We start from the raw sequence: 12,711 nt of genomic DNA, 5'->3' as shown, positions 1-12,711 counted from the left end.
AGGCAGTATGTATGTCATAAATGTAACTACTGTTTATTTTAAATCATTTCATTCCCTTTTATGATTTTTTTAAAGCAGCTGTTGCCATTGCTACATGTTTATACCAATCAATCAACCTCTTGCTCCAACATTTGCAACAAAATCTAAAAAATCACAAGCCGCAATGCATCTATCTACTTATCTTGGCAGCTATGAAGAGAAATCAGATGAAAAGCATTTTATGTTAAGGGGTAAAAGTTCCATCCACATTTACATTTATATTTAGCTGTACTGAGTTTGCAAGCTCAATTTTTGGGATGAAATAAGAGCAAAGTTTTCTGAAGTCTTGGCCTGAGAGACAATGAAAATCCATATGATTTCAGAAAACCATAAAACCTGCAGGCCCATCATGCTCTGCCTGTAAAGAAAATTGTCTACGAGCATGTCAGCTGAATTTTGAAAGGAAAGTTTATGTCAATATCCTTGTGAGAAAGTTTCTTCGCCACCTATCACTAAACAATTTATACTATAGGATGCTTGATCACCTCTCTGGATTCTAGGAGAAGTTTCTTGAATCCTCTTAGTGATCAAATAGAGAGAGGGAAAGCCTCAAGAGAAGTAAATGAGTAGATATCGGACAACCCACCAAACATTGTTTTGAATGTAAAAATTATTCAGTTCAGTTCAGTTGCTCAATCATGTCCGACTCTTTGCGACCCCATGAATCGCAGCACGCCAGGCCTCCCTGTCCATCACCAACTCCTGGAGTTCACTCAGACTCACGTCCATCGAGTCAGTGATGCCATCCAGCCATCTCATCCTCTGTCGTCCCCTTCTCCTCCTGCCCCCAATCCCTCTCAGCATCAGAGTCTTTTCCAATGAGTCAACTCTTCACATCAGGTGGCCAAAGTACTGGAGTTTCAGCTTTAGCATCATTCCTTCCAAAGAAATCCCAGGGCTGATCTCCTTCAGGATGGACTGGTTGGATCTCCTTGCAGTCCAAGGGACTCTCAAGAGTCTTCTCCAACACCACAGTTCAAAAGCATCAATTCTTCGGTGCTCAGCCTTCTTCACAGTCCAACTCTCACATCCATACATGACCACAGGAAAAACCATAGCCTTGACTAGATGGACCTTTAAAAAAAGTCATTTTAACAATCACTTTTCAACATTTAGAGAAGAGAGTGGGCACATGTCTATTTATTTCTATAAATCCTGTCTCCTCTTTTGATATACCTTTATTATGAAGTGGGTAGAGGAGTAGAGAATACACATTTCATCTTGGGCATCACACCTCCAGTCTGCATTCTTCTGGAAATCTCAACACAGAAGAAGACTGCTGTCTCCACTTTCTCACACACTTACTCTCCTGTGCTGAGAATAGGTTCATTGATTTCTGGAATATAGATATAAGAATCCAGTATCCACAGGAAAAAACAATATCTCTTCTTCACTAAGAAGATGAATTAGTTTTAATTAATACTGCTGCTGCTAAGTCACTTCAGTCGTGTCCGACTCTGTGTGACCCCATAGACGGCAGCCCACCAGGCTCCCCCGTCCCTGAGATTCTCCAGGCAAGAATACTGGAGTGGGTTGCCATTTCCTTCTCCAATGTATGAAAGTGAAAAGTAAAGTGAAGTCACTCAGTCGTGTCCGACTCTTAGCGACCCCATGGACTGCAGCCTACCAGGCTCCTCTGTCCATGGGATTTTCCAGGCAAGAGTACTGGAGTGGGGTGCCATTGCCTTCTCCATTTAATTAATATTAGAACAGTAAAATTCCTAGTTCCAATGTATAATTGTTATGGCTATGCAGATATCTCCATGACAGCAGGAATAATGTCCATCTTGCTTATTGCTCCATTCACTGCATCTAGAGCATATGTGACACTTGATAGTCTTTCAACAAATGTTTGTGGTTGAATAAGTATATGGATAGAAACTATAGTTAGGAAATACACTGACAATTTCCAACCAGATAAACTTTAAAAACAATTGTTTAAAAGAGGTAAATGTGTTTGATATAGGCTTTCATGACATAAGATGGCGTGCTAGAGTGAAAGGTGCAAAATGAGATTAACATATGCATAAAATAGGAAGCATACATAAATTGTTAGTTTTCCTCTCCACAACATTACGCTGATTCTGATTTTAAAATCACTAAGTGCATGCACAATACCCATTAAAATAAACTATCTCGTGTACTTTAAGTTCTACAAAGGCTAGGGCGATATCCATTTCAATCTTTGCATTTTGTTTTCTCAACTCTTAGTACAGCGCTTGGCACATACAGAGATGTTTAATAAGTATTTGTCAAATAAGTGAATAAGATATAAATGAATGAATGAAAAATGGCCGCGAATTATCAATTAGTGGGAAATATTTTTGAAAAGTAATGTGTGTTTTTTCATTTGTCAATCTCCTGATGTATGGTATTAAAGGCTCCTTTAAGGAAAACCGTTTTCTCATAATTATCAGTGCAGAATAAAATAAATAAATTGTGAATAATTGCAAAATAGAATTTTACATACAGAGTTCATTTTTTAAAAATGTTCCAGGCAAGAAGGACCTGACAGTGGACATATTCCTAGAGCCAGGAGTTAACCCAGGGGTTGACGATTCTTGATGGAAGATCTAAAGTAAATGGAGGCTTGGCCACCATGGCGAGTTCTAGGAGTTTATAACAGGTGCTCCCCTTTCCTCAGATATGTTCATTACTAAGCAGCTGGTTGTCAGTGGTGGTAAAGATAAGGTCTTCTGTACTTACACAAGACTCTCTTGGTAGGAGTTACTGTTTCCAAGCTCAGAAAAGAATTCAGGAGATATGCATCTGTATCTAACATGTCAGATGAATGGTGTACCTATTTTTCTCCACTGAATGAAAGAAGGACAAGAAAAAATAGTAAGCTAAAAAAAATATCATATCTAGTTTTAGGTTGGCAAACATAAAGAACAATGAAGTAGTACAAGTAAGACTCTAACTGTGTTCATAATCTGTTTTGAAATAGTCAAATGAAAGAAGTTGTATCCCTGGAAAGAATTAAAGTATGGATTCTGAGAGAGGGGTTTTAGCCAATATCAATACCAAAGACTTCTGCATAGATCTCGCCTCATGCAGATCTTATTGGGCATCACCATGGCTGGGACCAACACAAGAGATGGGAGTGAAAGGAATTTCACCGTGAGGGGCACACTCACCACGTAGGTAACATGCTCTTAGTAAGAATGAGAATGGAATGCGAACTCCTTTAACACATTTTCTACACAGTATTTGCTATCCCTCTCCTTCCTTTCAGAAAGAATTCTAGGGCATTCTGCCTTTCAACAAAATGGAGCTCTCCTGTGACTTGAAAAATCTGCAAGGAGTACACACTCTATAAATTCAAGATCAATTCCAAACCCTTCCATGTGTACAGTTTTGCAATTCAATGGTTCTCTTTCTGTAAAAATAGACTTCATGTCTTGAGAGCAAGCACCTTACCACTACTAAACTTTCAGCTCCAGTCTTCAGAAGTCTCAGGTGAGGTTTTGTCCCCATCTACTGCTCTCACCTGGCTGTCTGCCAACAGCTGAGCCGGATTCCCACACACAGGAGGCTGGATCTTGGGTCCACAAGACTTAGCAAAGCACAGAACTCCATGTCCTCATCTACTCTGCCACAACTTCCAGTGCAAAGGCCCCTTTGCTCTCCTGCCTGAGACTCAGCTCCAGCAGCCCTGCTTTTCAATCACAGTACCCTGTGACTAAACGTGTGGACCACCGCACGATTTCTTCCACCGGCTGGCTTTCCTGGCATTTGAATAAAAGTAAAAATAGCAAACAAAGAGGGAGAAGAGAAGTGACAAGCTGAAACCTGCAAAGAGAAAGAGGACAAGGTACAGAAAATCGGCTCCAGATTGCTGGGGAGGGGGTGGGGGTATGATGAGCTGATACTGCCATCTAGTGGCTTCACCACACTCGGAGAAAAATACTAACTCCGTCTCCCTCCTCGTGCAGTGATGTGTTTATTTTTTTAGTTCTAGGGAAAAAGAGAATACAGTTGGCACTTGAATGATGTGGTGTTTAGGGGCTGCCCAACCCCTGCAATTGAAAGGAGGCCACTGCTATATCAGCTTCAAAAACAAAGGGATTAATAAATGACTCACCCAAGGGCAGGAAGCTGGAACAGTTTAGACCAAATCAGAACTCAAACCCTAGTTCTTTTCATTTCACATATTGTGATCTCTAATGGAACACACACGTTTTCCCACACTGAGTTAATTTTAAAATCTGTAAAATGAAAATACACATACTATATTTATTGAAAAGAAAAACCTGCGTTTAAGTTGACCCATGCAGTTGAAACCAGTGTCCTGCAGAGATAGACAGTTCTTGTCTAAATGAGCCAGAACTATGATGGGGACAAGTGTTCTTTGCCTTAGTAAACAGCTTCCATCTTCCTTGTGAAAAAGAGAAAGAGGAAACCTTTCCAGAGCTGCCTTGCTGTCTTTACAAGTGCGTCCTCAGCTTTTCTGTTTGAGACTTCAATAGGTATCTTTCTCTTTGCAAGCATCTGTTTCCCCCTACACTAAGGTTGCCAAATTAATATATAATTGGGCTTAACTGGTGGTTCAGATGGTAAAGAATCCTCCCGCAATGTAGGAGACCCAGGTTTGATCCCTGGGTCGGGAAGATCCCCTGGAGAAGGAAATGGCCACCAATCTAGTATTCTTGCCTGGGGAATCCCATGGACAGAGAATCCCCTGGACAGACTGGACTGCAGTCCATGGGGTCACAAAACAATCGGACGTGACTTAGTGATTAGAGAACACACTGACAGAAATTGAAAAGTTATTGCTTGAGGGTGGAAGGATAGGATAAAAGCGTAACAGGACAGATGGAATTTTCAGGGGTGATGAAAGTGTTTTAGTTCTTGTTTGGGGTGATATAGGTGAGTGCATGGTAAAGTGTCACCTGCAATGCAGGAGACCCAAGTTTGATCCCTGGGTGGGGAAGATCCCTTGGAGAAGGGAATGGCTACCCACTTCAGTACGCTTGCCTGGAGAATTCCATGGACAGAGGAGCCTGGCAGGCTACAGACCATGGGGTGGTAAAGAGTCAGACATGACTAAGTGACTAACACACACAGATATAAGCAGATATTGATATAGGTAGATAGATACAGTCAAATTTAAACACCTAACAACTATTTAGTATAAGGATGTCCATGCAATATTTAGGATACACCAAAATTTAAAAAATTCATCCTTTATCTAAAATTCAAATTTAATTGACCATCTTGTATTTTTTATTTGACAACTTCACCTCACTCCCAAGTAATAACACAATTTTAGATGACAAGTTTCTATTAGAACTAACCTGAAGTGAAGCTGTCTGTGAGAGAAATATATTACTTGTATCGTCTTCACTACCATGACCATGATTACAGTGGTGGTATGACAAACACCATAAAAAGAATAATTAATAATAATGGTAATATCTTAGACATTGATTCAAAGTCAATATTGATTTTTCATAGGGAACTCTCATTCATTCTGTGATGAGTCTAGAGCTAAAAAGTGGTAGGAAGCAGACAAGGTTTGAAAATATAGACTGATAATCACATAGTGATTAGAAGCCTGTAAGTTTGTTAACTTTACTTTAATGTTATTAGCCCAGAGCTTACATGTAGGTGAACAAAGAATTATGAATTGTCACTATAAAGGAGAGTGAATTGTGAATAAAAGGACACCTCACTTGCCAGGAAAACAACAGTCTAAAAAAAAGACCTAAGTGTCTTAGCAGCTATAGTTTTCAGCTTTAACATACTTGACCATTTGACAGATCAAATTTTGCTTTTTAGATTTTGACTTCTGATGAGAACATTCCTCTCATTTCACATTGCTGAAGGGCAAGGTTTAAATGTCCCACTGAACTAGGATAGCTTGTCAACTGCTACAAAGATTCTATGGGTTGAATGATCTTGTGTATTTAGGACAACCTATTCAAATGATGGATAAGGCCAAATCTTCAGAATTTATTACAAACATATTTTGGATGTTGTACGATTGTGGCCATTTTTCAGCTTGTGTCAGTCATCAATAGTAATAGAAGGTCTACCCACAATGAGAAACAATAATCTCATTTGGTGTTGAGATAGCCACAGCTCCAAAGAGTGCTTCTGAGTAAATGATCAACACCATTTATGCCCTATGGCTGCTTGCTTTAATTCACCTCAAGCTGCCAGTGACTCACTTCTTCCCTTGCCTCTTTTTAGGTAGCAGCTGCAATAGAAAACGTGAGCTTTCCTATCTCCAATTCTCACATATCCTCCACACAGCAACATCATATTAATATTACTTCTTTGCTTATTAATGTTAGACAAATAATTTTCTGTGGTTTAGTTTTTGTCCATCACAATGCGCTAAAATCTAACCTGCCTTGTCTAAATAAAATAGCCTAGTAATAGGAATTTAATTCCTTTGAAATTCCTGGAGTAGACCACATTCATTTAGGTTCAAATTCTTCCCATAATTAGAGGATGCCTTAGTCCCAAGTTGAGCACATTTAGAAGTTACACACCTTAGAATCTGGGAAATAAATACATTACGCATATGATGGTATTCTAATACAGATTTTTGTTGCTTGACATAATAAATATAGTCTTCCATTGGGTATCAATTCAGATCATCTTTTGCTAGTGACGTATTATATAAAGTAGGAAGTGCATTATCTTTATTTCTAGTCCTTCTTCGATTGCCAGTGATCCCAATACATACCCTGGGACACTTAGCATCTCTACCCCTGGTCAAGTAGCTAGTAAAAAATAAACAAAGAATATAAAATAGTATTAGATTAAAATATTTATACTAATTCTTGTTGTATAAGAATTATTTCCTTTAAACATCGATTTGTATACTTGGGATTTTTCCCAAACAACTGTATATATATTTTATCAACTAAATTATTCTTAGGTTATGAAAGCTACATTAGTACTCAGAGAATCATTGTATAAGTATAAAAATCTATAAAATAGAAAATACAAGATTTGCCTATTAATTTCAACAGAATTAAATTAATGTCAATTAATTTAGCATGGATTATAGAAAATATATTTTGAGGTAATTTTTTTTATAGTTTCCCTTTGTATATATACATGTCTTATAAGCAGAGTCTGGAGAAGGAAATGGCAACCCACTCCAGTATTCTGATGTGGAGAATTCAATGGACTTGTATAGTCCATGGTGTTGCAGAGAGTCAGAGATGACTCAGTAACTTTCACTTTTTCACTTTCACTATGAGCAGAGTCACTGATAACTTTTATTCCAGACTATCATTTCAATTATTCTTCAGTGCTCAGCCTTCTTTATGATACAAGTCTCACATCCATACATGACTACTGGGATAGCAACACTGATTCAATGCATATGAGTTTGAGCAAACTCTCGGAGATAGTGGAGGACAGAGGAGCCTGGCATGCTGCAGTCTATGGGGCTGCAAAGAGTCGCACACAAATGACTAAACAACAACAATAATTTCAAAAATGTATTTTCAAGGCATTCTTTTCAAGAGTGGAAAACAGCCTTGGGATATAGAAATAGTATCACCTTCCTAGGCAGAGGGCAGATTTATTTGCTGCCCAATATAATAAAGATAATAATAATAATAAAATAATGAGGTCTTCCTCTGGGCAAAGGTTGAGCAAGTTTTCTGTAACCCCTCTTAAAGATTGGAATTTTTTTCTCTGTGACACAAATATACTAGATGCCCAGCATCTCCCTGGGTCCATCTCCAAGTGACCACCTTGGGATCTAGGAGTGGAGATGGAAATCAAGGCAATCAAAAAGCTTAGGCTGCCTGTCTTGCCATGAATAATCAAGTCTTTTTTCTCTGACCCAAGAATCTCATATTTTCTCCTAGCATCCATGAATCTATGGCAGGCTAGTTTAAAAATAGGATAATATCTCAAACCCTCATGATTCTTGATATAAGTACATTACTGTGAACTTTTTTTTTTTTTTATTACTTGTAGATCTTCAAAGCTCTGAGATAGTATTATTGCACTTTGAATTGCCTTACAAAATGATCATGTATATGTCTGTGCGTGTATCTGGGCTTATGTGTGTTGTGGGGAAAAAAGCTGAATCAGAATCTCTCAAAGGTAATTTTGCTAACATGGCAACAGCATAGCATGCCTAAGGCCAGTCCTCCCAGTGTTGCAGCATTCATAGACCTGTAAAGATGGAAATACAGTGTAGACGTTCTGAGTGCACACTCTGGAGTGATGTCATGCTGTCCCAACTCTATAATCTCTTGGCAGTGTCATCTTGGACAAGTTACTGCACTTTTCTTTGTGGTTAGTAATACATATTTCATAGGGTTGTTGACAAACCTGGTACTCAGTTACTGTATTGTTTTTACCGTAATAAGTCAAGCAAATAAAAATAATTCAGTTTTGTCTGATTTAATTGAGGCATAAAGATTTGAGGCAAACTACCTATGGGATAAATCTGGCTTAATGCATTAATTCTATAAAATACACTGCTTTTTAAATTAAAAACTACCGTTCTGCTTAATACCTCTTTCACAGGTTAACAGCCACCTTTGCCAGCAGTAACAGATGTATTTATATCTCCTCAGAATACCCCCATAATCAACATAGTGAAATCAACAATGAAATTATTTAATAATCATTAACAACTCTCTCCTTGCCTAACATTTTATTTCATTTGGCATAAAATCTTTAGGTTTCTTACTGCCTGTATTAAGCTTAAGTACTGTATGTACACATATTTTTTCAGAAGAGGATTTGTGAGCACTTAGCACATACTGCTTTTTCTGCCAAAATTTAAAAGTTAAATTCCTAAGAAACTTTAAATTAACCAAAATCTTTAAAAAAGCAATGATTATAATGGGGTAAAACAGAGTTTCAGACAATATTGTGCTATAATCAGTGTTTTAGACTTATGACATCAAGCAGTTTTCCTATGGGGATTTATGATTAAAAGTTATTTTCATGTATCATAAATTTCTTGATTAAAAGTGGAAATAAGTAACTAACCAATTTTTTATTTGCTTTTCAATTCACATGTATGAGTCATAAACTTTAGCACTCATTCTTATAATACACAAAGCACAAATTTTACATAAGATACTTTTGTTAAAAAGTAATAGAAATCATGAAATAGAAATAAATCAATTTGTAACTACCATCAGTAAAGAAGAACTATGATGGTAGTACAGCAGCCATAACCCATAACCTCAAAAGTGAAGCTGCATGTATTTTTCTCCATATAATCTTTTTTTTCCCCTTTAAGATCACTATTATTTCCCAACATCCTTCAAGATCACTTAAATTTTCCTGAACAGGAGCCACTGCACTTTGTAAGCATGTCCTAATTGTTGTCTTTCTAAAGATAGTTAAAATAAAAATCCAAAAATAAATAATAAAAATAAAAATAAAAATCCAAGTTAGTTATAGATCTTCATACTCCTAAGAAAAGTGCAATACATTTTTATAAGTGATAAGAAGTCATCAAGAAAGAATTTCATTGGAAAATTTCAGTAAATTAATCAAGAAAACTGAATTTATTTTATATACTGATCTTCTCTTATCCTCTCTTTTTTTTCTTCTTTATACTTCACATCTCTTACTACCGATTTCCTAAAGAACTTACATCTGACAGGTGGTGTGAATAAATTGCTATATGTCTGTCTAGCTATACAGCAGCCTAAATATCCATTCCAGGAATTCAGAGTGAAGAAAAGTAGTCAGAATTCAAGATCAGTTCAGTTCAGTCACTCAGTAGTGTCCGACTCTACAACACCATGGACTGCAGCAAAACAGGCCTCCCTGTCCATCACCAACTCCTAGAGTTTACTTAAACTCATGTCCATTGAGTCGGTGATGCCATCCAAGCATCTTATCCTCTGTCATCCCCTTCTCCTCCTGCCTTCAATCTTTCCCAGCATCAGGGTCTCTTTCAAATGTCAGTTCTTTGCATCAGGTGGCCAAAGTATTGGAGTTTCAGCTTCAGCATCAGTCCTTCCAATGAATATTCAGGACTGATTTCCTTAAGGATGAAGTGGTTGGATTTCCTTGCTGTCCAAGGGACTCTCAAGAGTCTTCTCCAACACCACAGTTCAAAAGCAGCAGTTCTTCAGCACTCAGCTTTCTTTCCTACAAAATCTGAAATGCTCTCTGTTTCCACTACAGGACATCCTCATTCAGTAGGTGCACAAGGTTGAAACAGACAGAAATAATGATCCCCTACTGGCTCTGTTCTACAACTTAGGAGTCAACAGAAACTTTAAGTTTGGGAGCTTGTTTGTTATTTTCCTCAAATATATGAACAAGTTCTTCCCTTCTTACTGCCAGAATTGATTCACAATCCAGACTGTTCTAAGCACCATGGATTCAGGAAAGGTGCTTATTTCTTTTCTTCAAAGTCTATTTTTAAATGGTGAGGACAGAGTGGTAAGACCTGTGCATGGACTAGGTGTGGAATCAAAGTGTCTTGAGGCAGTGATAACGGAGTGGGGGGTCTGTTCTGAAATATAGAATCCTGAGCCCGTGGCCATTCTGAGTGCTGTGTGTTCCAGCTAAGAGCATATTAATATGTACTGCCTTCCTATAGCCAACAGCACAGCTATAAGAAAAACAGACAAATACATTACCACAAAAATACTATTAATGAAGCACGTCAAAGTTTTACTGTTAAAATGTCCCTTCAGAGAAGAATCTTGAAAAGCTTTGTCCTTCTCCACTCCAAAGGGGGGAGACTGAGGCATGAAGAGGTTAAGTGAGTTGACCAAGGTCACCCAGGAAGTCAGTGAACTAACCAGAAATAGCACCCAGGACTCCTGCCTCCTACACCACAGCTCCAACCACTGGACCATGTTTCCTGGTGTCAGCGAAGCATTAGACCACAGCGGTTTGCCAGCAACATCAAATAGCATTTTGCCAGTGTAATTTACCTCTTTCGGAATTAAATAATAATAACATTTTACCTTAATCTATCACCTTTCATCCCAGGGGAGCCTAAAGTGCTAAGTGCTTTAGTTATGAGTTTGAGCAGCTTACATATAAATCATTTCACACATCATTAAAATGCAGCTGTCCTTAGAGTCAATGTTGCAGCTGTTAAAGTATTGCGACTGTTAAACATTTATTAAGCACCAGTGATGTGCTAAATGTTTGAGAGAATGCAAAAGTTGAATTTAGAGAGTTTACAAGGACTAGGAAATAGAGGAAAACTACTTAAAATTTTGATGACATATAAATAGAAATCAGACTACTACTGGAACACACTTTTGTTTCTAGGGAATATAATCATGAAGGGGTCTGAAAAATTGTCTTTGTTTGTAGAAAAAGGACCCTTAGATGAATGATCTAAAAATGTTAAAGCGATAGTTTAGACCACAGATAAAGATATTTTAGAGTCATTTCAACACATTCTCCTAATCTTTACCTGATTCCTCACATTTATTTCTCATTCTTTCTTGTGTTCTCTGGCACTTATGATAAGAAATGTTGAATAGCGAAGTCCAATAAGTTTAATATAACCTGATCTGATTTTCCCATGGAGATCTATTATATAACTAGAAGCATTTACTCCCAGGGTGGGGTGTAGGGAGGAGGGCACAGATCCAGAAGAGAAACAAAGCAAACTTGAGCATCCTGTAAATAATGACATGGTTAATGGAAAAACGATAATTTTATGATAAATGGTTAAAGTAGAATTATAAGGTTTTTTGACAATAGCTCTCACACCATACATAGACTTTAAAATATGATGGATCATAATAAACTCTACGCACCAAGTAGACGTGTCATAGAAATTATGAATGGAATTAACCAGGATTATTTTTTTCCCAACCACGTGAAAAATCAAAGAAAAATAAAGGAAGTTCAAAGGAACAGAAAATCCCAAATGGGGAAGTGAGTCTCTATTATATCTGTCCAGCATTCTATGGCTTGAAAACATACTTTGGTTATTCAGATGTTTTGTAGCACTTTATGCCAAATATGTTGATCTGAGCTTCAGGGAGGAAAAGACACAGAAATACAGTAAAGGACTCTATTTGACATGCTATGGACACGAAGCCACAAAGGGATCACACTGCCCAAAATACAGGCTTGGGGCCAGGAGTGAAAACTCGCTCTGCCCTCACTCTTCTTTCTGCTATCAAAATAGAGCAAAAGCAAAAATAAAAAATAAACGACCCAATCAAAAAATGGGCCAAAGAACTAAATAGACATTTCTCCAAAAAAGACATACAGATGGCTAACAAACACATGAAAAGATGCTCAACATCACTCATTATCAGAGAAATGCAAATCAATACCACTATGAGGTACCATTTCACACCAGTCAGAATGGCTGCGATCCAAAAGTCTACAAATAATAAATGCTGGAGAGGGTGTGGAGAAAAGGGAACCCTCTTACACTGTTGGTGGGAATGCAAACTAGTACAGCCACTATGGAGAACAGTGTGGAGATTCCTTAAAAAACTGGAAATAGAACTGCCTTATGATCCAGCAACCCCACTGCTGGGCATACACACTGAGGAAACCAGAAGGGAAAGAGACACGTGTACCCCAATGTTCATCGCAGCACTGTTTATAATAGCCAAGACATGGAAGCAACCTAGATGTCCATCAGCAGATGAATGGATAAGAAAGCTGTGGTACATATACACAATGGAGTATTACTCAGCCATTAAAAAGAATACATTTGAATCAGTTCTAATG

The sequence above is a fragment of the Bos javanicus genome, chromosome 1, assembly GCF_032452875.1.
Source record: "Bos javanicus breed banteng chromosome 1, ARS-OSU_banteng_1.0, whole genome shotgun sequence".
NCBI classification, from domain to species: domain Eukaryota; kingdom Metazoa; phylum Chordata; class Mammalia; order Artiodactyla; family Bovidae; genus Bos; species Bos javanicus.
Note: the sequence above shows the minus strand (reverse complement) of the source record.